Here is a 27,722-nt window from a genome sequence, read left to right as displayed (position 1 = left end):
TCCCTCAAGTCACTGCTTTTGCTACTTTGGCTGCATTTCACAGAGTTTGATAAATTGTATTTTTATTGTTATTTAGCTTGAAGTATTTCTGAATGAATCGTGAAAGTTCTTCTTTGGTTTATGTGTCATATTAGACGTATGCTGTTTAAGCTCCATAACTTGGGGTGCTCTAGTTATCTTTCTGTTGTTGATTTCTAGTTTAATCCATTGTGGTCTGATTTCTATTCTTTTAAATTTGTTAAGGTGTGTTTTAAGGCCCAGAATGTGGTCTGTCTCATCTATCTTGGGAAATGTTCCATGAGCGCTCAAGAAGAATGTGTGCCCCACTGTTGTTGGATGAAGAAGTCTATAAATGCCAAATACAGCCAATAAATTTTGATGATGTTGTTGGATTCAACTATGTCATTGATTTTCTGACTGTTGGTGAAGATTTTTAAGCATCATTTAAATTTATTTAATAGTTATGCTACATTTTAAGAATGCTGCTTTGTCTTGATCAGTTTATAATTTTGAGAAGCTTATAAATTATTATTATAATAATAATAATTTATAAGTTGTAGAAGTTTATCAATTTCATAACAGTCAATCCATTAATCTAAATCTTCAAAATCATTAGCATACAATTGATACCTTCCCCAAAATAAGCCTTTTATCTTCTCTTTCATTCTACTGTAATCCATTGATGGCAGTGAATTCTTAATTTTATATGTAACTAATTTTCAAGACATTTCCATAGTGTAACGAATATATAACTAGATTTTAGTTATAACATTTCTCAGCACATGAAAGCCTGTCTATACAATTTTACAAATTCGAGCACCTATGCTATAATAGTTTCTTGTTAAAGTATTTACAAATCTAAATCCAAGGGAAATTTTTATTAAAGTATTGAATTTAAGCCAAAAGAAATATTCCATGAGGAGACAGTTCAGCCGGTATTTTTACTGTAACATTCCCTATTTCTTTTCTGTATCTGGATGAGTAAAGAAAGCTTTGTCTATTACAGTACTAAAATATTTTATTCACTGGTAGCATAAAATAGATTTTTGAGTTGATCTCAAATTATCTCACAGACGCTTTATTATTATTTTGCTCTGTTCATGATGGAGTTCTGAAGAGATCGATTTTATACTAAATTATGCTACCTGGTGTCCTTAGTAAATTCATACTCTTTTGAATTCAGTTTTCCCTGTAGTATGATCGTTTCTCCACTGGGATCTGGGGAAGATTGTGATCCAGTGCAGAAAGGCAGCTTTAATATCTGTTACATGCTATGTTATTGCAAAATAATACCTGTTCCTTCTATTGAAGAGTTATTTTTAGTCATTTATATTCCATATATTTATGAATACAAAAATCCTAGATTTTTTTGTTTTTAATAATTTTACCCTTAATTTCTTACAATTTACTAAAAGTAATACATGAGCAATTTAACTTAATAACATCATCAAATAGTTGATATTTAACTCATCAAAGATAGTTTCCTATTTAGAAATTCTATTTAGTGTCAGCTATATGTTCAGAGACAGCTAGAAATTTTGCTTTAAAAAAAAACAAGTGCTTGTTATGCCTGAAACTGTCCTTTAAAAATGTTATTTTGAGAATAGTACTGTGACATGATCTCTTTATATTAAAGTAATTGTAGAGAATTCAGTATCCTTGGATTTTCTTTGTATCGAATTACATTAGTATGGGGTCTTCCAACTTTAACTGTAAAAGTTTCAATCCTGCTACAGTTCTGATATCTGATAGAGAGACTTAGTTTTCAAATCTCTGATTTTACCCCCTCTTTCACATGCATTTGCTCAATCAGTGTAGCTCTAAGTCATCTTTGCTGATCAGGGAAGAACCAGCTGGGAATGCTTCATTACCTGCTCCTGGAAAATAAGAAAAGACACCCTGATTCTTAGTGTTTGCTGATTTCTCTAAAATACATGTTCCCTCCAGAGTCAGGTTCCAGCTACTGACATGTCAGCACCATGCAGAATTGGGAAGATGGGAAGAAATGCTCATAATAAACTCTCCAGAGTTGGTTGGTGCCACATCTAGCATTTTCTTTGACAAAGAGGAAATGAAAGAAACTATAATGACATCTTTGCCTCAAGACCTCGCTCAGGCTCTCGAGTAAGGCTAGCACTGGGACCTTTTTCTTCCATCTTGTGGAATATCTTATCACACCAAGCTTGCAGCTGGCCACTCCTACCCAATAACTGTTCGCCAACGCCTGAGACAGTTGCAGGCACACCCGAGCTCTCTGTGTTAACTCTGTGTGGCCCTGTCCTCCCCCTGTGCTTAAGACATATGGGATTGTTTTTCCTTCTCTCATAAGCATGGTGCTTAAACTCTTAGTAATTATTGAAACATCAGGGGATACAACTGGGAAACCATGTTCTGAAGAAGTCACTTGGGAGTCTCTCATTTCTCTCATTCAGGAGGGAAAGCTTAGGGGCTAGTGGATTCTCCCAGCACAGTTTCTCACGCAAGCACTGGCCGGTAGCCCACTGTCTGGGGAAAGAGGGTATAACCCTCTATTTTGCGTTCTGCGGATTAAAGTATTACAGTTGTTTGAGATCCCCAGGGCACGGCTCTCCACAGTGGAGAAGGAAGTGCTCGCCCAAGACCCAGGTGTAACCAGTGTCTGGTCCCATGTTTAGTCCAGGTTCTTGGATGGACAGTGAGCTGGAAATGTCACTAAAAATGGAGCCATCGAGGCCCAAGCCTGGGCCAATTGTGTGTCCATTCAATTTAACCAGGTTGGAGAAAGACTGATCTTCCTTCAGGATAGCTGCACCTCAGTTTGCTTCGAGCCTCCTTTTATGAGCGCTATCAGAGGCATGAAGAGTCAAGATCATAGATGTGCTAGCGGTACCCAGTGTTGTCTTTCTGATTGTGAACAGTTGACTTTCCTGGGTGTTTGCATAAACCCCCAGAGACCTTAGAAATCCAGGGAAGACATAAGGCCAGAGGGGAGACAATAAACTATTTGCTAAAATGCAGAGGGGGCTCCAGTGATTAACTAGAGACAGTGCAACACCCACAACATGCTGTGAAGCCGTTTATGATAATCACGCATGACAACTTTGTGCTCTTAAATGGGCAGCTACCGTTAATCACAACGTAGTTGGTAAAACTGTCTACAAGGACTGTGATTTTCCTAGAAATATACCTTTTAAGGATACATTTTCTTCCCTCCCCACGAATGCTGAGAAAATCATGGCACCCCAGCCCCCAGTGGGGATCAGGGCTGCAAATGAGTGAACTTCTCTGTGTTTCTTCTTCCTTTTCTTTGAGCTCAGTCAGATGTTCACATACAAGGCCTTCTCATGAGGATTGTTTATAACAGATGTTGGTGCAGTCCCAGGACAGGCCCAAAAGTGGAAATAAAATAGGGCCACGGTGAATATTCATCAGTTGAGTAAAACTGACTCAGAAAACACGGAGGTACTGACCGGAGAGGGCAAGTGGGAGAGAGCACATGTGACAGATTCTGTCATTGGTCTTTTCGGAGGATGGAATTTTAAAGTGGACTTTGTTTGGAGCATAAAGTTCTCTTACGCAGAGGGCTTTTGCTTCATAACAACTAGTTTTTCATTTAATTTATTGTCTTCTTACATTTTTCTCCCAGTTTGAAACAGGATTAAAAGTCAGCAGATAGTCAAGAAAGTGGCCTTACTCATTCTCTTCCACATGTTGCCCTGGCCCTCTGTTGTGAGTAGGGTGAAGTTCGGGTTTGACTGCCATTGCCCCGGGGAGATTAGCTTCCCTTTCAGTGGATGCTATTGGTCACCATGAGGAGGCTCAGACCCAGCCAAGGTGGGAAAACTAATGGAGACAGAGAAACAGACCATTCGCATAGGCAGTAATAGGACAACTGTAACACAGAAGACATTCTTGGCAAGAAGTGAAAATCACCACCATTGCTTTCTGTCTGAAGATGCAGGCATATGAGGCAGCCTCTCCTGGGATGAACTTGAGTTCTAACACAGGACTGGGAAAGAAGAGACATTTATTTCAGAACTTCCATGTAATAAGGAGCTTTTTAAAAAGGAACATTCATTCCCAACCATGTACTCTTTGTTTGTTTGTTTATTTCTTTTTTGTTTTTCTGTTTAGTGCTCTAACTTTTTTTATTAGTAAATGAAAGTAAGAAATCATTTCTACAAAAATATCTTGAAGGCACATAAAAATCATTTTTTAATTTTGTTTTTAACCAGTCAGACATGTTCATAAAAAATGGGATGTTGCTGTCATTTCAAAACTCTGAAAGGAAACTTATTTTGTAGTCTTTTTGATAAACTCATGCCAAGAGAAAACCCTCTTTTTAACTCACTACAGATTTCTCTCTTTTTTTTTTTGAGATTTTTTTTTTATTGAGTTATAGTCAGTTTACAATGTTGTGTCAATTTGTTTTATACTGAAGTATAGTCAGTGTCAATTTCTGGTGTACAGCATCATGTCCGAGTCATGCATATATATATACATATATTCATTTTCATACTCTTCTTCATTAAATGTTATTACAAGATATTGAATACATGTACTGTTTGTTTTTATTTTAATAACATTTGCCCCAAATTGCATAACAATCCACAAATGGTGCTCAGCCCCCATTGCGTCTCCCAACACTCGCGGTGGCCCTCCCTGGTGGAGTGGATGGGGGAGGTAACTGTGGTGAAATATGAAATGGTTCTGCAGCAGGTAGAGGGCAGTGCCCAGACTTGACCTTGACTATGAGTGTCCTGTTCCCAAGACCAATGCTCCTTGGACTAAAGTCTTGTGCAGTCTGCCCTCATCGTGGATTCATCAAAAGGGAAAAAAACACCTGCTCTATACTGCATGCCGCATTTATACGTGTTAGTAGGCGTGCTGCACTCCTGGTGTAAAACATGGACTGCAAATACCTTCCAAGTGATAGAGGAGAGATCTCAGGTATAAAAGTTCTTTATGACGCTGTGCTTCTGAGATCAAAGGCATTGTGTTAACTAAGGAATTTTTTAATATGATCCATTGGTAAATAAATATTTTGTGCCCTTGTCTCTTTAAAGCTTATACTTTAAAAATCACCCATTATACATTAAGAATTTTCAGCAATTTAAATATTTTGGAGATCACATCTTAAATATGTTCTCTCTGGACGTTGGTATGTGAGAGCAAATAAAAGGGGAAGAAAAGAGAAATGTTAACCACAGGAGAGAAGGCCTAATTAAGGCTGAATCACAGAGCCAGGTTCACAGAGCAAAGTCTACATCGCACATGACGCCTGCATTGGTACCAGTGGCGTCCATGCGGACCTATGTTGCTGCAATATGTACAAAACAAATGAGTAAATCTTGAGGTATTATTTTAAAGTGTGAACAGAACAACGGATTTTAATGAATGCCAGTTGTGTGGTCTTGATGGTAATTGTACAAGTCCTCATCTGCTTATGAAAAATTAGATAATTTTATCCAGCTTGTGAGTAATTTTTCTTCTTCCGCCGCGCAACTGGCGCGTTCCCGCCACTCTGTCGCCTCCGCCCGTTCTGTGGGAACGCTGGTGGGACTGCCTAGACATCTTTGAACCTGGTAGACTTTCCTGATTGGGAAGGACGTGAGAGTCATTGCGCACAAACCCTTGGCAGAGAGAGAGCCTCGTGGGACCTCCTCCCTAATGCTCTCAGCTCAGCGAGTCCGTTTTCCGCTTCACTCTGTATCTCCTTTACCTTTTGTTCAGAACGAAGGTTAAAGGTGGGCTCTTCCGTTAAGTACAAGGTAAAGGTCCAGCGTGTACGTCATACTGGCATTTATTCTCCCAAATATCCGAGTATTCCTAATATTAAATTTCTAAATAATCAAATAAGAGAGCTGAGTGACAGTGTGTTTACATAAAATGTCTTTTTTTCCATCGCTTCCTTGATCATGGTTTGCTTTGCACCAGGCACTGCCTAAGAGCTAGGGACACAGCAGCCAATCAGCATCGGGGCTGGACTTTGGCTCCCACTCATAATGTAGAAAGGCGCACAGAGCTTCGCTTCCACCCTAGTGAGGAGAAGACACTTAACCTACAAAGTCCTAACTTTATTTAGGTCATAAGGGAGATGGTGCCACAAGGCAGCTAAGGAAACAGAATCCTGTAGAGAAGCGAATCCTCAAAGGGGAGGCAGATAGCCCCAGCTGTCTCCCTCTGGTAGAGCACAGAGGAAAGGGACGGCCTCACTTAAGGGGACGTCAAGAACTCAGACACAGCTGCGAAGAGCTCGTCTAGGCCCAGCGCTGGCCGCTGTCGGCGTGGAGCAGCTGCCCCACCCCGGAAGCAAGCGACCTCTGCTCTCACTCGCTGTCGTTCTTCTACAGGCTTTTACTGTGCGCCCATACAGGAAGTCCGGGAGGGCCGAGAGAATGGTGCAGATGTCGGGGTCGCTGGGGGCTCCCGGAGGACAGGTGCAAAGCCTGACTAAAGGCACACAGACCAGTTTAACTCCATTTTCTAAAAACAGCTTCTCATTACATTCGTGGTCTGGAAGTGATTTTCTCTCAGAGTTGTGAGGGCAGTCGAGCAGTGATCACTGTAACCAGTCTGGAGTTCGGGGGCAAATACGTTCATAGATTTCAGATGCAATCAATCAGTTAACTCAGTCGCATCCTTCACCCCAAACTGTCCAAGATCCCAGAGAATTTACACAGTCCAGAGGAAGGCCTTTCTTCATATCTAGACTCCAGCAAGGGTGGCACCAGGCTCTGACTGGCGCCCGCCGCCTCTGCGTCAGGTGAGCAGCTGCGTGTGCCAGCAGCCCCGGGTCTCGGCTCAGCGGCGGGAGGCCCGTTCCCCAGGGCGTCTTGCTGACCCCGCGGCTGCTCAGGCCACACGGGGACCTGGAGGGGAAGGGAGTCCTCTCTTCATCCCGCAGTTTGGGCTCTGGTTTATCACCTTTCCTTTGCCTCACTTGTGAGGGAAGGATGCACGCCCTGGAGGAATGGGAACGGAGGAGGCTGGCAGCAGTTTGCCGCCCGGAGAAGGAGACTGCACGCCAGGCAGGGCTGCACCGAGCCTGCGCTCGGGACAGGGAAGCAAGAAGAGCTGCAGGAGGCAGGCTTGGCAGTAACAAGGGGGCGACGTGTCCCCGCGATCGGCTGGTGTGGACAGTCCTGCGGGCTGGCAGGGAGCGGGCACCACAGCTCAAGGATAGACAGGAAGTGCTCCTGGTGGATGCTCTGCTGGGAACCTTACCCACCGAGGAAGGGTTTTGTGGCAAGAAGGGCCGTGGCAGGGCTGCCAGCGGCCCAGGCAGCACCGAGCACAGGCCTTTCACTCAAGGCCCCACGTCACAGGCGCCCGGGGTCCAGGAGCAGCAAACGGCCTCAGCCACGTGGAGTCGGGAGCGGTTCTCACACCCGCCGTCTCCTGACCCAGAGTCCGTAACTGCGCTCCTCTCTCTGACAGTTGCTGTTGTTGCTTTGGGAAGTATTTCTTCTAAAGTTTGAAAAATTCCCAAACTCCTCGTTCTCAAATCAGGAGACCCTGCCCACCATTCTCAGGTACCTTGGGGGACGCCACTCACCTGTCTTGAAGAGGCCACCACCCTATGAAGTCACGTGATTTGAACTGTCCTCAGATAACTTCAAAGGGTCCACCCCGACCCCTCTGACATGGCCAGATTCAAGACTGGAGACTTTTTCATGGCTCTTACTGCAGAAGGAACGTAACAAAACTTAAACCACGGTGATCATTCCATCTGTATGATTCCCACGTGTTAATGAAGAAAGAAGGCATAAGAATAAAAGATGTGCAAGACTGTCCTGCTATTAAAGGCTAAAGTCACTGCCAACCTGGACATCTTTCTCCTACTGTACAGCTCCATCAATGATCACAACTTACAAATGCAGACCTTCTGTCATATCATGGCTCCTTTGTGCATCAGCTACCCATTGTTCTGTGACACTTAAAAAAATTTAGTTAAAAACAACCGTTTTATCTGCGTAGGGGTTTCTAGGTTAGAAATCTGGGGTGGGATTTGCTGGAAAATTTGTCATCCGATGTCAGCCGGGGTCTCACAGCTGGTGGCTCACCTGAGCCTAGACGTCACGATGCTTCACTCCCCTGTTGAGGGCTGGTGTGACTGCTGACAGCTCGTGAGTCTCCGGAAAGACAGCCAGGCCTTCTTTACATGGTGACCTGGTTTCAAGGCTAAAAGCTTCAAGGACTCCTGCTGCCCGTGCTGGCAGGCATGGTGACATACCTTCAGAGTCAAGAGCTGAGAAGTCAGACTCTCCTTCTCTAAGGGAGGAGATAAAAATGGATGACACTCAGTTTACTGCATCTAAATTTCTGCGAAACCAAGTTTTACAACAAATAGGTAAAGAATTACTCCATCCAGAAGATACAGTAGACGTTCTGCTGTTATTTCATTAGCTATCCATAATCCAGGAGCTCATTTCAAACTCAACAGATTTTTTTTAAATTAAATGTTGATCTCTTCAAATATTTAACATAACATCTTAATAAATAAAAGATTACAGTCCTCCTTCCACAAAGGGACCTATCACAGTTTCCTAGCTAGTTCTGCTTTTATTTTTCTATTGCCCATCTGGCAAGTGTCTGTCTGAGTACTTTAGAAGCCAGAACAAAGTTAAATTTAAATTGACAGAAACCCAAGAGCACCGCCAAGTCCCAGAGACAGGATTCCTTTTCGGCGAGAGGGGGCAGGGCAGTGTAGCTTTTAAAACTGTGGGTCTGGAGTCTGACACGTCTGAGCTCACATGCCATCCTGAAATCCGTGCAGCAAACGACACCATTTGATGACCTTCCTGGTGTCCTCACTGGAAAGGGCACAATGAGGTGCCACAGCTGCTCATTGAGGGTTTAGGCGTGAAGCTTATCTGCCAGGATGGAGGGAGGTCGTACTGCAGGTGTCGGGAGCATCCTGACAAACTCCTGCTGAGGGCCTGGGGGACTCAGAGAGCCCTTCTCTGAGGGGCCTGTTTACACAAGTGGGCATCTAAGGCTCTTGCAATTCTCCTGGATTCTACTTTTATCCCAGGAGCCCACTTTGCCCCTGGAAGAAAAGTTTGCTTCAAAGCACTGGGAGGATGGCTGAATGGAGAGGAACATCTGCGCCCACTCGTCCCCATGATGGTGGTGGAGTGGGGCCCCCAGACACCCAGGCCAGAACCACAGAAAGCTTTCCATCAGGACAGATGGGAGCGTCCTGGTCCAGGAGCAGCTGTGGGGTCTCTCGGTTCCCACCCACAGCTGCCCCCTCGGAATCCTGGATTATACTTCCCAGCGCTCTTTGTGACCAAAGGGCATATATGCTTTTGTTAAAATACCGCTTCCATTTTAATTAAATAGGAGAAACTGTAAAAAGTGCATTTCTTCACATCGCATAGGGTTCCATTTGGGCATCACGCCCCCTCAGGCCCTCCTTGGCCGTGACTGGTTTCAGGGTTTCCGAGCCATCAGTGACCTTGACAGCTGGGAGGAGTGCCGGTCGTGTGCTTCACGGAGCCCTCTCAGCTGGGATTTGTCTGATGTTTTTCTCCTGATTAGTCTGGGGTTATGGGCTTTGGGCCACAGAGGTAAAGTGCCCTCTCATCGCAGTCTATCAGGCGTCCACGCTCTCACCGTGACTTCTCCCGGCTGGCGTCGACCTTGACGGCTGGGCTGAGGTCGGTCGCGTCTGTCGAGTCTCTGTCAAGTTCTCCCTTCTCATGCTGTACTCTTTGGAAATGAGACACAGAGCGTAGCCCCTTCTTAGGGAGTGGGGACCCCTGTTCCACCTCCTGAGAGCAGAGTGTGTACACAAGTTACAGGGACTTCTCTGACAGCGGGAGAATTTGTGTCTTCTCCTTTTTAACCCTTTTTTAGGATAAAATAGAAACTTCCGTTGTGTCAAGGAAAGCCTCTGATGGCGTGGCCTGCTCACCTCGCTGGCCTCACCTCCTTTCTCTCCGCCAGTCCTCACTGTGTCAAGCTACTTTGGTGTTCGGATCTCTCATCCCAAGCTCCGCCCATCTCAGGGCTCCAGCACGGGCTGCCCCCTCTCCGGACGCCCCGCTCTCACCCTGTGTGGCTGAGACAGGCCAGGCCAGCTACCCCACGTGCTCCAGTGTGCCACACTTCCAGTTATAGCTGCATCTCTCCACAGCTACCACTTGCTTGAAATTCAGAGAAGATGCTGTCCTCAGAAGAACTTAGTCAAATGCATTCTCCTTGATTTTCTTCACTTTGTCATTTCTGTTCTCTCTAGATTCCATGTGAAAATGTGCTCCTTGCTTCTTTCTTAATGCATGAAACTGGGCTATTCGTGAGGCAATTGACATTCACTCGCCCACAGGTATTGTATGTGGTCACACGTGACTGAACTTTGCGGAAAGAGCTCAGCCTAACCCCCCCAAATATCGGCACTAAAAATCGGTTAATGGACATGCGATGCAAAGTTCTGTGTTAACCGCACCTTCGAGTTTTACCAGCTACGTGTACTTTCATTTGCATACAGAAACATTTAACAAAGAGTTAGAAATTGCACATCATTTTCCCACCCTGTGACAACTATCTTAAACAAGATTGTATATACCCTTCCAGGTACATTTTCTATCCATATTTTTGCAATAAGATGAAGAAAGAGGAATCTGATCTAGAGCAATTTTACTCCACTTATAAAGTGCAACAGACAAGACCAAGTAATCCACAGAGCACCACGTTCTCTCAGGGAATGGCCACCCCCAATGCCAAGCTTTGGGCTGAGCATTTGAACACCTGCCTTTTATACTCAGACCATCAGAAAATTGCATTTTCAAGGCAGTAATTCATTTCTTAAGAATGGTGAGAGATTCGAACATTTATTTTAATCTGGCATTTGGTAAACATTTGTGTTTGTTTACTTCTTTGTCTGTTACTAGATGTGTTTAATTCTTGCTCATAGAAGACAGGATGGAGCTGCAGGAATTTACTCAAAGATTCCAGCAGCAAGACCCTGGAGGAGTCTCCTCTCTACTTGGAAACTCGGAAGAGTTGGTAGCCAGTGTTCACAAACCAGGCTTTATACTACACCAAATAAAATTCTCAGGTTGAATTTCACTCTATGCTACTGATGTATGCAAATCCTATACAATGTTAAGGACATTTCTCAGATTCCTACTAGAAATTCACTATCACAGATACATTAGTTGGTTTCTCTTGAAAGGAGATAATTTTCATTGCCCAAGATGATGACGGGCAAAATGGTAGACGCATTTTCTCGATGACCATGTGCCCTTGACTTCGGAGGCGCTGGGCTTGTTCTCCGTCCCCCTGCACCTGGGTGTCGCATGAGCTACACAGACGGAGGCTCCCTTGTGAGTCGTAAACAGGACTCTGGACATCTTGCCTAGCAAAGATGAAATGAGTGTGGGACAGGATGAAAAGTTCAGAGCATGATGGATGGGCCATCCCCACTGAAGGTCACACGACTGGGGAGAATCAGCCACTTAAAATGTATTAGACAAAGTGGTGGAAAATAACAATGCTTTCTTTCTTGAGCTCCATTCTCAATCTTCTCTGAAGACTGGATGTGCCTAATCAGACGAGGCCACACCGAATATTTATCGCTGGCCTCTGAGATAAGGGTGGTGATGATGCTGTCTGCCAGGAGGGACATGAACTCTGGACGAGAGGCTGCAAAACTCTGGGCCCCTCACATGCAAACCATGGCCCTCACTGCTGCTGGAGTGGCTGCTGTTATATCCAGAAGAAATGGATCAGTGAACAGAGTCATACCCACAAGCTGACTAAGCTAAAGATGGTAAGGAAGAAGTGACAAAAATCTGGTCCACGGTGGTGGCTTGGAAGCCCAGACAGGTCATTCATGAGCAAAAGTGGATTAGGTTTTGGGTAGACTTGTCATTTCTTTGGGTAACATTCAAAACCGCTCAGATCCTGTAGTAAGTGCCAACTTACCATTCTCAGAATGTAGAAGCAGAAACTTCTACATTCTGGGCAGGACTTGGGGCAGAAGAAGGTGAGGAAATCACTGAGAATGCATGTGTCACTGTCACTGTCGCCAAACTGTGACCGCCAAGGTGTCAGGGTCCCCAGCTGCAGTGTGTGGGGTGAGAAATGTTGGAGACTGAGATCTTAAAGCCATCATTTCTAATTATGTAGTGAGAATTGGAATTAAAAAACAAAAACAAATCCAAAACAGCACGGGCTGAGTGAAAGGCTGATGCTATTCACTAATAGGAACGTAATACATGACAGCTCGAATGCAGAAGCAATGGCATCTGTCCATAGAAACGAAGCCGTTCCTGCAAAGTGATTTCTCATCTGTTTTGAAATGTTTTCGGTCATGACAAATGCTCCTGTGCACACAGCTGAGTGAAGGACTTTGTCTGTGGAACATTCACACAGAAGAAACCTAACGGCATGTTTTCAACTCATGACAAGTTGGTTTTGATCACGGACAGTAGTTGTGTCTACTTTCTGCCAACCTTGTCAGGTGTAACTGCTGATCTGAGAAGTTCTCTTTAAACCAAACCACATCAGTGAGGCTAAGAGACACTGAGATGGTCCTGGGAAAAGGTGACCACGAGCGACATGAGGGACTCTCTGGAGCTGGGTGGCTGTGGGGGAGTGAGGAGGAGGAGAGAGAGGACCCTGGAGCATGTGTCCAGGCGGAGGAAGCAAGCCCCTGGTCTTGCTGGGACTTTGTCATGGAACCTGACGGCTGGTAGGAATTCCATACGTGGTTATTGGGCTGAAAGACAAGGGAGGGAAAATGTCGGTGACTTCTCCAGCCACGGCTTGCTGCCGGTGATGGTGTGCACTGTCCAACTCCAGAGCAATAGGTGAGTCACAAATGGCGTTGGTGCATTCATAGCTTCCAAGTTTTCCGTTAGGTCAAGAGTCAAGATAATCAGGATCATCAATACTGTCTGAGCTCACGTTCCTGCCATATGAATCGGAAGGTATTGTGCATAAAATAGAGTTTTAGCATTGAAAACTTTCGTCACTAACAGGGAAAACAGTTTTATTCAGTTCAAAAGACCATCTGGTCAAAGAATGAGGGTTATATTTATATACGGAATCTTCTACAGTGGTTATAACAACATAAATAACATCACCAAAGTTTTTTGGAAATAGAAGGTAAAAAATCTCTAATGATGCTCACTAATACCTATAAAATACTCTTGTCCTATCGTAACACTTAAATTATAAATAATCATCATTTCTATCCTACTGTATATGATACCCTATGCGTTATGAAATAGTCCCACTACAGGAAATTTATTATCAGAATTCGTGCTTCCATGTGTCATCAAATGAACTCGTAACACCTAAGTTGCCTTATTACAATTTAGAATCAAACCTAAAAGGTAAAGAAAGGAAGGCAGTGAAGTTGATGGGCGAGAGCGAGGACTTCCTCATGCCAGCCTCACGCACTGGCTGCCTCCTCGCCGTCACGGGGAGCTGTGGACATAAACACCAGCTCTCAGCTACGACTGGTCTGGGGTGGCTGAGTTCTCGCTCAGAAACATCCAGATGTTTGTGCCTGCAATGTTTATGTCATCCCTCTCTCTACTTCCATCTACGTATCAATAGTTAAACAACTAAAGAACCACCTACCGATCGCCACTTTATTTTCATATAGAAAGTGGGTTGGAGTCTCATTACGAAGGAATTCCACGAGCAACTGAAGCGAGCCATGGGCCCCAACCTGAAGCCAAGAGGAAACAGGCCCTGTGCGTGTCGTGGGCATCTGCTCGCAACATGGGGACCGGGAGGCCGAGGGGAGAAAGGATGAAAGACGGAGAACAATTTCAAATTCCAAGAGAAATCCTTTGGCTAAGAATAATGTATCCTCCGTGTCTTTCAAAAATTTCCACAACAGATGGGCTCTGGGCTGCCCTCCCCACCGAGGTCTAAGAACAGTAGGGCCGATTCCAATTACTCACTTGGATTTGGAGGAAATGGAGAAAAAAGTCAGTCCTAATAACATTTTCGGTGTTGGATGAACCACAGAAGTCGGTGATCGGCCCAGACTAAAGGTCAGCGAACCCCAGCAATGGGAGCGGGGCCCAGGGCGCTCGCCCAAGCCTGGCTCCTCTTGTAGGACCTCCTCTCCGAAACCCATCCCTTTAGGGGATTTAAACATGCGTTCCCCCCCCCCCCACCCCAGGCACCTTTTCCTTTCTTGTTTTATTTGGAGGGGGCGTGGCTGCCGGAGGAGGTGGGAGATGGGCGTTTGCAGTGGAGACTGGGTCAGGGCACGGAAAAGGTTGTCTCCAGGTGCAGGGCTGAGCCAGGGAGGTCCCAGACGCCATGGTAGTTCCTTACAATTCTCGGCCTCAAAAAAGTCAACCCATTGAGATGACAACAGCCCATTAACATGGGCTCAGACTCCCAAATCTGCCCCCTGCTTTTGCCATCAAAAACAGCCTGCCCCCAATTCAGTCCCCCCGACCAACAGGGTCTGCAACACATTTTCGTCAGGTGGAGCTGTCTCTCTGAGAAAGCCATGCACTCTTCTCTTCTTTCTTTTCCTTTTGAGCTCGGGGGGACATGGACACCACGTCAGGGAGGGCAGCACCCCACGCGCTGGACCGCGGCTGCCTCCCGCCTGACGCCTGCAGCCGGGGCTGAGTGCCCCCACCGCTTTCCGAATTTCCCGGCATCATTTCCACCACGGACTCGACTGTCCTTTCCAGATGCTGGTCCAAAGACATCCTGGGGAACAGGGCCCCCCGTCTCTGTCACATTCATGTGTTTGAATGTCATTCAGGACACCCTGACTGCTGAGAGGCCAAGAAAAAAATTGAATTGAATGTTTTGGGTGAGTCTCTTCAGACCCACTTATCCTGTGATGGCCACAGCGTCCGGCCTCAGGGATGAGCGCAGGGGAGGGCGAGCTCTGCCCCAGAGCCACCGCCACACTCCTGACTCCCAAGGGCCCGCGGCCCTTCTCTGATTCAAAAGCTTTTAAAATAGGATGATAGCGCCCAGAGGAGGACTAACGGAGAGAAGGGAGCTTTGTTATGCCTGCTGGCTTCAGAGTGGCTGAACTGCATTCCCCTAAGAAAATGGTCCTTGTTCTTCCAAAAGGCTTTTATTGATTTTATTCTTTCAGCTTATGAAGAACTTAACTAAGCTGCGACAATATGTATCCTATCAACCAGTTAGGTCTAGCATGGTTCTTCTTTACAAAACATATAAAGATACACTGACCGGGGAACAAGAGTTTCTCCCTGGAGCTTTGTCCCGAGTGTCTGCAGATTCCCCAGCACCCAACAAAGCAGTCATTTTCGATGCTCTCCACAAAGATTTCATCATAAACCCTCAGACGTGCATAAAATACAGCACTTCCAATTAAGGGAATGCCTTACAAAGTAACATCTAGGTGTATTTTTTGTTGTTTTTTAAGTCAATCACAGCCCCCACCACAAAACAGTGATTCCTTTCCAAGGGGTAGACGGTACTTGGAAGCCTGACCTTGCCCGCCTCTGCAGAGCGTCGGCCCCGACGCACTGGTGCTCCCCGTGGGGCCCTCCGCTGGGCTGATGCTGAGTGCAGCCTCCCATCCTTTCTCGCTGCTGCTGGGACCTGTTAAGCTGCTGAAACCCGTGCTGTTCAGAGACATGCTCGGCCTGTACACAGACTTCTGGCATTTTTCAAAATCAGAGGGCAGTCAGGTCGCACCTTACATCCCGGCGTGTGAGGCTGCCTGGCAGAGCACCCGAGCCGCGCTCAGAATCACAGCCTGCTCGGTGCCCATGCTGTGGCCCCTCCCGCTGCGCCACCGCACACCCCAGCGTGGGTCCCTCATCGATCGGGTGCCAGTCTCCAGTCCAAACAGCCCCATCCAGACTCACGGCATCATTTAAAAGATCCTGGATGTGCTGGCGGCCTTGACGTATCACACAACAGTGATTCCCTGTTGAGAAAGTCTTTGTCCCCGGAGGGGCAGAGAGAATAAATATCCAGACCAAAACTGTTTCAGGACACCACCTTATTTATTTATTTTTTTATTTCCTGCAGGGGAAAGTGTGTTATTTAATGAAAAGATAACTTTTATTGAGTGTCTTGAAAGCCTAAGGATTGAAAAAAAAAAAAAACTTGGTTGTTGTACAGCACAGGATTCTTTCTTTTCACACAGACGAAACAGAACAAAAGAAAAAAAAAGCAGAAGATGAAAAAAGCAAATCCCTTTCTTCTAATATTGCTCTAGTATAGAAAGTATTTTCATAAAGTGGGACCAAAAGTTTCAGCAAATAATGAAGAGTTCTCTCCAAATTCATGGTGGGAACAGTCAAATCAAACTAGATTTTTCTTAAAAGCTAAAATTATTTTATGATGCTTAAGTAATTTAAAAAAGAAAAGAAATCCCTTACGGTCCCTTTGCACAAAGTATTAACTGCCAACTTTTGAGCTCACTGTCTTCATCATTATAATTCCCTTCCCCTGGTGAAGGCATCCTTCTGAGACGGGCCACCGTGCAGCCGTGTGCGGAGCTGCTGCGGGACAGGCAGGCGTGTGCATGAAGCACAGAGCTGGAGGTGGGGTAGGAAAAGGGCCAGGTCACATGTCCCTGTTGGGACTTCAACTCATGCTGTTACCAGGCCGATTCCGACTTGGGATCTCCTAGTTATCTGGGACTGGAAATGTGCCTCCCCCACCACACACGCCATCTTTCCCCGCAAGCTGATGTATGGTGTGGTTCTGTAATTCATAACCCTGGAGTTCCGATGCCTGAGAATAGTCGGGTGGTCTGGGAGGGTCCTGGACTGAGAGCAGGGACGACTGCAGCAAAGTGGTAATAACACAGCATGCTTTGGGAGGGCGAGAGTGATGGATGGACCGACAGCCTTCAAAGGAGCAGCTCCTGCACAGACCCACCCCCTCGTCCTGGAAAATAAAGCTTCCGAGTGTAATCACTCACTCCAAGGAGATTTAAACGTCCATCGTGAGATCACCGATAAGCTGAGGGGGCATCTACTTCTAGTTCCCAAGACCTTGGAGGAGGACGTGGGCACCAGGAAACTGTGTTTTAAGACAAAGAAACAACGCGTTTACAGAAACTCGTGGGAGTAGCTTATTTTCAAGCGACAGGCATGTTTACAGCTCTTCACCTGTATTTATTGGCTGGATTTCTTGAACGGAAACCGTTGGTCGTGGGTAATTAAGCAAAGCACATTTATTGGACAGGTTTTGGAGATTCAGATGACCTCTGGGGGCTAGAAAATCGGGGTGGGGGGTGGAGGACACGCAGGATGCTGGAGAGCTGAGACGCAGCTTCTCCCCGGACAGAAGTAGCTGGGCAGTCGCTGTTCACTCCGCCTTCACCTGACTTGCCCGTGTGCCAGCAAGCCCATCCCACGCTCCTGGAGAAGGAAGGGGGGGCGCTGCTCTTTCCCCCACTGCAGGGAGACCAGAGCCCATGACTACTCACCCACTGGCTCCAGCCGCAGCTGGAGGGAGGCGGTTCCCCCAGAGGAACAGCGGTGCCACCAGGAAGCGGGTGGAAATGAAGCATCAGCCGAGGGGTGGCCACGCTCTACACCAACACCAGCCAAACGCTGTGCGCCCGGAGCCATCACTTTACCAGAATTTTACAGGTGTATGTGTGTGGATAGATTCTTATTTTAGCAAGACGGTATTGACACTTACTTATTTTAAATGCTTTCCTGTGTTTGGTTAATTTAATATTCTTAATTTTCTGTGGGTTTCTTTGAGTTTAGGAATGATACCCCTTTTCTGACTGTTTGCTTTCTGCACCTTGTCTCACGTGAATTGTCTGCATCCTTTATTTATTCAGCAATAACAACTGACCCCTGCTTTGTGCGTGAGACGCTCTGACACTCATCTCCTGGTATACGTGTAGTTTACACAGAAATTTTGAGTCACTTTATATACATTTAATGTATTTCATTGGAACTGATTTTATAAGATATTTTTGGCTCTGAGAAGTAAAGGAAATGCATTGCTGGTGGTCGAAAAAGATACATTTGAGATTGTTTAGAAATGAAATAAATTCAAATGTATTAGCGTAAAGTGACAAAAAATACACAAATGTGTATGATTGTGCATGCATTTGATAGCTGTGCCACTTTTTATAAAAAAAACATAATCGCCTCATTAAATTTTGGGGGTTATTATGTTTTTAAAATGTGCCTTATTTTTTTCTTTTTCCAAGTCAGAATAATCTGTATAAATGCGGAAAAACAAGCTTTTCTCTTTCATGATAGTATAATCCAGTCGCATTCTGTGCTGCTGAGCGTTAGGGCATCAGCATGTGAAATTCAGCTCAGCCCAGAACAACTATGAATAAGACAGGGAGATGACCCCAGCCGGGGCGCGGAGGTGGCCGGGCAGGCGAGTGACAGAGTGAGCCAGTCACATGTAGACTGTCCCAGAAACAGGACAGGGGCCAGCGGGGAAACCCAATAAGGACTGGGGGTCGGGGGGGGGCCAGAGTGACAGCGTCAGTTGGGGACCCTGGAAAACCTCCCCCGAGGGGAGAGGGTGGCATTTGAGAGATGCCTGCATCCCCAGGAGTCTGCAGTCTGGTTCCCAGACTAGAGCACAGTGAAGCCTTCAGGCAGGAGGGTGCCGTGATGAGGCCGGAGGTGTCATGTGTCACCTCCAAACACTCCCCACACACTTCCACTCCTGCGAGCTCTGCCGCCGTGACGGTCTGCAGGCACCCTCCGCCCTCCGCCGCATGGGTGCAAAAGCCCCCCGGGTGACCTGCTAACTGAAGCGCCCATCTTCACATCAGCCCGCACAGCAGCCAGGGCCATTCATCTAAAACACAAATCCTGTGGTGCAACGCTCTTCTGTTCAAAACCCCTCCTCACTTCTGTGTCTCCAAGGCAGCTCCTTTGGGGAACTTCATGTTATTCCAAGAGACACGTGACCCCGTGTGAAAGCATGCTGCCTCGCCCTTTATAAAACACGCAACGTGAATGCTACCAAGAGACACTTTGGCAGTTAATTACCAGCGTATCTTAAGGTATTATTGGGTTCGTGATGGGCGTTTACTGTTAACATTTATTCTGAGCTAACAGACCTTGGAAGTAAAAGCATCTCCTTAAATGACTTGACGGTACTGATGCTGCCAAGGGGGCGTCTATCTTGTCTGTCACCGCGTGGGCTCCGCAGGGCGGCGGGGAGCGCGTGTGGGCAGGTGAGGTCCTCACACAGCCCCCGCCCCCTCTCAGCCCCGCCAGCCGGGGCAGTGATGGAGTTCCGTGGGCCCATCCATCCTAAAGGAGACTCGAGCCCGGCTTTCCTCCTCCTCCTGCCCCTCACCAACCACCCCCCCCCCGCCACTGGCTGACTCCTGCTCTCCTTTTAGGGTACAACTCAGGCCCCAACTTGTTTAGGAATTCTCCCTTCTCTCTCCCCACCCTTCTCCCGGGTCAGGATGCGGATAAATGTCTGTGATTCTCATGATGCAGGTACTGTGCTGGGAAGCCCTACATTCTCCTGCTTTCCCCCCACTGAAGCCCCACAAATGTTCTATTATTGTTCTCAATATATAGATGAGAAAACTGAGTGTGTCACTTGGCCAGAGTCACACGGCTAGCAGACGGCAGAGCCTGGGTTTGATGTCACATTTCTCCAGAGCTCACGTTCCCCATGTGCCCCATTGGGTGCTGACAGGGGCGTGTCTGCATCCCGGCCTCACCGTGCTGTGTTATAATTGCCGAGCATGTCCTCAGAGAGAAGGCTTGGCTGTGGGCAGCAGCCCCGTGTCTGGCCCACAACTGGCACTTGACAAACACCTGTGGAATCATTCATTCACTCGTGGATTTCCATTCCCTTCCCCTCCAAGAGGCATCCACCTTTCGGTGTTTATTCCACACTTGAATACTTTATCTCAGTGTAGTAGACAAGACAAGACTGACTAAAATTCAGAGTGCATTCTTATTTGCTTTGTTGAAAAGAAAACCCAGATTGCGGTGTGAAGCCCATGCATCAAAAATTTGTTTCAGAAAAGGAAATGTTTTGGATCTGTGTGGTACCCGAGGTGGTTTATAAACAGTGTATTGTAGACTGTTTGTTACAGAACAAGCAAATGACAGTCCATAACAGCCTCTGGCATTTCACCACCCTCTAGCAATTGATCTGTCTTCCCTGAACCAGTGAGACACAACTCCAGGGCCACAGCAAGAAGGAAACCGAAGGGCAGAGGTGTGCCTGTGACCCCGAACTGGTTAGCAAAATGGGCAGCGTGGTCCCCATGGCTGGTACCCACAGGACACCTGCTCCTGGCGACGCCTGGCCAAGGGGTGCAGGATCCACTCACGGCCGCACCGCCGGGGTTTCCTCTCCATCCCGCGTTTGTGTCCGCCTCGCCGTGACGTCATGTGCAAACGTGAAAGGACGGTTGCTTCTCCCTGTAAATTAAAGAGGGTCTCACAGCCTGGGCCCTGGCGGCTGGTGGGAGGGCCATTACCAAGATTTATTCACTCGGAGGAGACACATCTGCTTGGGCACGGTGGAGCCTGAACATTAGTACCTAGACTAAACATTTTTGGGCTTGAAAGCTTTCTTTTCTTTTTAATTGGTTTCCACGCCAAGGCTCCTCTTTGCTCAGCAGAGAGCAAGTCTCCCGCTCTCGTCAGGGAGGGCTGTACCATGTACCACTGCGTGTGATTTCCCCAGGACGTTCCCAGACCATCCTCTGGGCTGGCTATTTGACAAAGATGCATTTCTAAGTTCAAGCCAATTCTTTTTAAAACGTACCATTAATCTTTGACTTTCAACAAACTATTGACTAAGCTATTACAAACATTTCTTATCATCAAATACCCTTTTTCAACTCACAATATCATTGTCACAATAAGCAGACTTTTATGCATCTTAAGAAATTAGATTGTATATAAAAATATGAAATATAGAAGGAATTCTTAAGTTATCTGGTTTGTTTAATCAGTATAAATATTCCAAGAGGATCACTCAGACTTTCAAGTATTTCTATGTGCCCTGCCCTCAATTATCCCATCAATGAAATCACATAAGCTAAGATTTTATACGTCTCTCAAACGTTTTTACAGGATGTTTATTTATGGCTAACCTCTAAGCGGTGGGAGGGCCAGCCCACAGGCCGTGGTGGTGATGGGACTGTCACTGCACCTTGTGATGGCCCCTGTGACTGCAAGTCTGCAGGAGCAGGGCCTCGGGCAAGGTATGCGGGCTCCTCAGCAGGGTGGCTCACCCCCGGCTCGGAGGTGAGCTCCCAGTAAACCACGGGGGCGGCAGGGACAGGTGCCCAGCTCAGAAACTCCAAGTCCAGTAACTGCACGAATGTGGTAGCAGGCCACCGTGCAGAAATGGAAGGCTTGCCCGGCGAATAAAATCAACAGTGCTAACGCCTACAAAGTCAATGTTCTGTATTTATCAAGTTGATTATATCTTTGAATTAATAGACAAAAAAGAAAAGAAAAAGTGAAACAGAACACAGAAGCTCATCCCAGGATCTCAGGTGACAGCTCCCCCGGGAGGGCGGTGGCTGTGGAGCCTGGGGAGGGCTCCCTGGAGTGAGGGCCGTGTTCAGGCCCCTCGCGCTTTGCTGGCTGTGTGGTCCTGGGCACGTCTGGGTCTTGGTTTTCTCGAAGGAAAGCCCTGTCGGGGAGGTAGGGGAGGTGCTTTCTGCAAAGCAGGCTTCGTTGATGCTCTCGCGATGTTAGCAGTAACTCCGCCTCCCTCCCTAACGGGCCTCCTCCTGCTCATGCGTGTTCTCCGCACAGACCACGGGTGTCTGTGTGTGTCCCACGGCGTGTAAGAGTTTTCAGCAAAACGTGCTTGTGGGCGACTTCCGGTGTTCTTGGTACACGGCGTTTCCATCTTCTTGTTTGTTGGTTGGTTTTACCCATTTTAATGGTCCTCAGTTCTGGCTGTGAGTTATCAACCTGCATGTTTCCTATGGTGGTGATTTTGAGTCATCCTAAAACACCGATGTTCAACTAGTGGGATAAATGAATGTTATTTGAGAGTCAGCTGAGTGTGGTGATAACATTAATTGTGTTTTCAGTGCTTTATTGTTAATGCACCTTGAATTCTGTGCAGGTTTTTCTGAGTGGCTCCTTCTCTTCTTCTAGATTCTTGGCCTTTGTCAACGAGAACGCACAGCTGTTTTTTTCATTTTATGGTCGACTGGTTTTCTCATTGACTCTATAAAATATCGCTTCCTTTATGTATTATTGTATAACACCAATATACGAATAGTCTCTATGCTTAATTCTAAAACCCCTACTTGATGAAAATCCATTCCAACTGTTGCCTTTTAGGCTTCGATTTTGTGTAAGATTTTTGTAACTTGTCAAATCGCTCTGATGAGATTCAGCACTGTACCGGGCTTCATTAGATGCCTGTGGGTGTGCGGGGTGGCTTTAGTGGTGGGCTTGTTAGCAATAAATTTAAACTTGGGAGGTAGTTTCTCAAAATGTACAAAGCCACCTCTTACACATCCTATACACATACTGAACGCAGAGAAAGTCTGGGGTCTTGCCGATGTCTATGATGAGTCCTCCCTCTTACAAAGGGAAGTCCATCACATGCACAGAATGACACAAATATCGATAAGAAACAGAGTTCACCATGAAAAGGGAGATTGTCTTCAGAGAGCGAGAGAGGCTGTTCCAAAGAAAGGTCTGCAGAGGCTGAGATACTGGCAGGTGAACTAGAGAGACAAGTGGATACAATTCATCAATCATCACTAGAATTTTTCAGGAAAAAAACAACTATTTTGGTCACAAATCTAGGTTAGTAAATGTCTGCTTTAAGTAAGTGAATAACCAAAAACTTCAGAAGGCCATTACTGAGATCTTAAATGAAAGGCTTACGTACGCATTTATGTACAGTTGTGGATTGTTATGTTTATGGTCTTTTTTATTGTCGATGCATCTAGAAGTTACAGTGAGGATTAAAGAAGCTGAAGAATCCTTTCGCCAGGATGTTTTGGGAAAGATGGCACTCAGAATAAACATGTATGATCAACTAAACAATCAAATAATGTTACAGGAATTCAGAGAAAAGAGACCAGGTCACACCAGAGCGGACGGGGATTCTCCACGCCGGGGTGAGGCTTAGGCTGGTTTTTGAAGACTGGGCTGTGGGAGGAAGATGATAACAACTGAAATCTTACCTTGCTGGAGGAAAAACAAACCTTTTCCTCCCTGGCTAGTGCAGAGAAAGTCCAGCCATTCTGGGTGTAGAGCACAGTCGGTTGCTCCCTCGCGGTGGTCCTGGGGCAAGCCAAGTCCTTCCATAGCACTTTGAGTCTCTTGTCTGTAAACCCCAGGAATTCGAGGCTGTGAGCGCTTCCAGCTCTTAGACTTGAGAGCAAACTTGGAATCTGTTAAAGTGTGGAGCTGAGCGGAAGCGGGCGCCGCCAGCCAGTGCCCCTCCCAGGCACAGTTCCCATCACAAAGGACCGACAAGACACCTGCCCTTTGGGTGTGGGAGCGAGACGGAGTGAATTCTCACCCAGCATCACCGGGCAGCACACACGCAGGACAGGCTCCACCACTTTCCTCTTGGCTCTCTTGATAAAACACACATCATGTTTTTCACCCAGATGGAGATTACTTGTCCATCTTTCTCATGGTAGCTGACCCTGGACACTCGTCAGTGTTTCACCAGAAATTCTTGCCACTGATTTGAGATCCTGAAAGCATTTCCTCAAATACTTTGAACTCCAGCTAGATGGCTGAGCCATTTCTTCTAGTGACGCATCTTTCAAATAGAAAGAAAGTATATTTTTAAATGTGTAAGTTAGGGTTTTAAGGATACGTGTGTGCATGAATGTGTGTGTACGTTTGTGTATGTACACACATGTAAGATTGATGCAAGTGCATAAGCAGACATCCGTATAATTCATCTCGGCCACATCACATTCTAGTGGCGGTGCTCTTCAAAAGGGTCTCCTTCCCCATTTTGCCCAAAAGGTAACATTCATAAGGGAGTTAGTTATGAAAAATAATCACAACAGAAATAAATGTGAAGGGGGAAATGCACAGAATCTTAAAAAGCAAGGTTTTCACCAAAGCCCCAAAGGAAAAAACAATTCTTTGAGTTGGTCCAAAAGGAAGACCACTCAGAGGGATGGCAGAGAGGCGGGGTCAGCACCAAAGGTCAAGATTCAGGAAAGCACGCGCACACAGCTGTCCACACACGGACGCATCACGTGTGTTTCAGAAAACAGCCTTTACACAGGCTCTGGGAACACTGGCTTTTCCTTGTCACAGTTACAGAAGCATTTCAATCAGTAAGGTGATGAGCTGACACACAGACCGCAGAGGACTGTGGACGCTGTCGCACATTGAGCAGCGTCTCGGGACTCTGCCCCCAGACGCCGCCTCCCAGTCCTGACGACCGGATGTCCCTGACGGTCCCAGTGCCCCCTGGCATCACGGTGGAGGGAGTCGCCTCACTGAGAAACACTTCTTCAGACTCCTCTGTCGGAACTGGGTACCAGCTCAGGGCCCCAGCATCGGGATGCTCCCTCCTGGGAACATCTTTAAAAGAAAATGGTGGGACCACAAGTCGAGGGACCCCGCTGTGTGGCATGGGGCAGAATCTGTCCGCTGGATGGTGTGAAGACCCTTCTTAATGAAACAGTAATTCCAAAAGCTGCATCACTGCAGTGAGGATCCTTCCTTCGAAGTGGACGTGGCCACAACTTAAAATAAAGTACCTGGATGGCTTGAAACAATGCAAAATGGCTCATTTATTTTCTCATATTGGTAACTTAAAAATGATTTGTTGTGCAGAAAACAAATGCAAACATTTCTCATCAAAGAAGATATGTCATGATGCTCAAATATTTGTTGAAAAATTAGAATAGACAAATAGCATTTGTCTTAACGTAGCCAATGCACGGCAGTCTGTACGCTAATCACCTCATTTGGATTGGGTTAATCAGATGACCTGTCTGTGAAAAATCCCCTCCTCTGTCCCTACCTGGTGGTCAGACCCGGGTCAGCAGGTGCTCGGGGTAGAATCACGAAGGGCGCCACCTCTCCGCCCACCTGAGGACTCGCATTCATGCTGAAATCCACCTCCTTGTAAGACTGGTTGCACTTACTGAGGCAAACCTTTATATTTCACCTTAATCATCAAGTTTTTACTCACCATTTCCATTAAAACTACCTTTCAGCAGATTTTTAATGGACATTTTCATTTCCCACCGCATTCATTGCCTGTATCAGAAGCTCGGCCCTGCTCATTGCTCTGTAATACTCCATTGCTGGCCCCTCACTGTTGAGCCACTCTCCTGTCAATGAACCCCTTGCCTGTCTCTAATTTTTTGCTATGATGATTAAAACTGCCATGAACTTTCTTGTATATGTATTTTGTGGACATGTTTTTATTTCTTTTGAGTAAATACCTAAGGTTAGAATTGTTGAACCATCGCATCACTGTATACTTAATTTTAAAAGAAACTGGCAAACATTTTATAAAGTGTTTGTGCTTTTTTACATCTCTACCAGCAATATAAAAAAGTTCCAGTTGCTCCACATCCTCAGAAACATTTGGCATTATCATTAAAAAAAAAAATTGGCCATTCCGATGGATGTAGTAATTTAATTTGCTTTTCCCTGTTGATTGATGAGGTTGAGCACTCTTCCACGTGCTCAGCGAACATTTTTGTATCTTCTTATGCAAAGTGTCCACTATAATCTTTTGCCCAATTTCATTAGATTGTTTCATTATCATTGAATTGCAAGAGGTTAAATATTTCAAATACACACTTAAAGAGTAATGTTTCCTGTAGGTCACTATGAAGAAAGAAGTTTGGGGAAGTTCTGTTTTCAGGGCGTCTATTCCCAGCAGTGTGTCCAGATCTCCCCTGCTCTTCTTTGTATGATTTAAAATATGGACTGAGAAGCTGAGTTTTGTCTTTATCAATTTTGAAAGCTCCAGGTCATTCTAAGCATTCGCTTTCCTGTCAAAATGTTTAAAGGATGTGATTTTAACTTTCTCATTGTTCTTTGTGCAAAAACCCGCCTTTAATCTTTTCCACATGTCCTTGTGAAATATGAGTTTATCAAAGAGTCCATTATGCATGCTCCCTGTCCTCTCTCTCTCTCTCCCTCCCTCCCTCTGCCCTCTCCCTCTTAGAAGTAACCACATTATATATCAGATTCATACTTTTGAGAGCCTTGAAACCTGTGCACCATCCTCTGAGACCTGCAGAATCACCCTGGGCGAGATCTCGTCTCATCCCGCGGGGGTCTTCTCTGGGCATATTAAACACAAGGATGACTCAACAACTTGTCCCCAAGATTTCTGCCTCTTTCTCTGCAGCCACCAGCTAGTTGCTGTGGCTCAGATCACTTCCAGAGTAACAGTTGCCTTTGATTCTCTCTCTACTTTCTGGGACATCAGATGGTCAACAGAGCAAGTTGGAAAGTTATCAGCCTGAGTATCTGAGCTGAATGAGACGTCCAGCGGATGCCGGGAACCTGGGCTGTCCCACCCGCACTGTGTCCCTCTGCCGAGTCAGTCTTGTGCTCTGTGCCGCGATGCGCACCGCCCGGTCTGCCGTTACCTCCTCCACCACGGTGCGGCTTCCTCCCCTTCTGTCTTTATTCAGGTCCTCTCGAGGGGGCCTTCACTGGGCTTTAGGAATTTTCGTGCAACCCCGTGCCTTTTCTGACACGCAGAACTCACCTGCCCCAGCTCGGACGGGTCTGTTCTCTTTCCTCCACAAGTGTGAGAGCTTTCCCACACGCAGCTCATCTGGTCCCACTGAGAGCTCGTGAGTCACAGCTCCCCCCGCCTGCTGAAGCCCCAGGTCCCCTTTCCACGTGGATAAGGTTCCGAGTGCTCCTGGGACGTGGCCCAAGGGCTGGGACCCTCACCGTGACCTGCTCCACTTGATCCAATCGCTTCCTCTCTTCTTCTGTGGGGAACGGAATGCTGCTTCTCACTCAGAAAGTGCACATCTGCCTCTTCGGAGACGCTCCCCGCGCCTGCTGAGTGATGTAAAGATTCCCTGCGGTTCTTTGGGTTCCTGAAAATCATACTCCCAGGCGCTCCGCGACCCCGGGGCCGGGCTGCCTGTGCGCGTGCCCCTGCGGCTCCGGGCCGGCTCTCCGGGCCTGAGCATCCCGGCCTGACTTGCAGGGCTGTGGCTGGGAGCGACCAGGGAAGCTTTCTATGAGCTGTGACGCTGAAGACAGAAGAAACCGACTCCATATTTGAAAGAAATTGCATATAAATGTGTATGAACTGACTTGGCCTTACAGAATTGTATCAGGAGTTAAAATACATAATAACATAACCGATATGGTGGCACGTACACACATGCCCACGTGTGTGTGTGCACGTGTGTACGCACGGCAGACACGTACGTATATATTTTTATATCGATGTGGACATACATGAAGGTGACCTTCACAGCATCTGGTGCAGAGCAGGCCTTCAGCACATCTCCTCCCCTCTTCTCCTCTGCCCTGTTTCCCCCATGACGGCAGGGAGAAGGGACGCTGACCCCGACTATCCCGTCCTGGAGAGGGTGCCGCCAAGAGCGCAGGGACTACCGTGCTGTGCGGTGCCCGGCGCGTCAGGCCGTGCAGGGGCCGGATGCAGGGGGACGGCAGGGACCGGGATCCTGTCTCTGTTTACAATTTTACATTTGATGCATCACAGATGCTTTGCGATAATGTTGATGTTTAGTTTTTCACTGAGACAGTGCTGATCTTGGTGAGTGACTTCTCCCAGCCCTTAAGCCCTGTGCCCTGGTCAGTCCCCATGTCCCC

This window comes from Camelus ferus, chromosome 3 (genome assembly GCF_009834535.1).
Source record: "Camelus ferus isolate YT-003-E chromosome 3, BCGSAC_Cfer_1.0, whole genome shotgun sequence".
NCBI classification, from domain to species: domain Eukaryota; kingdom Metazoa; phylum Chordata; class Mammalia; order Artiodactyla; family Camelidae; genus Camelus; species Camelus ferus.
The sequence above is the reverse complement of the archived record's forward strand: the minus strand, read 5'-3'. Positions refer to the sequence as shown.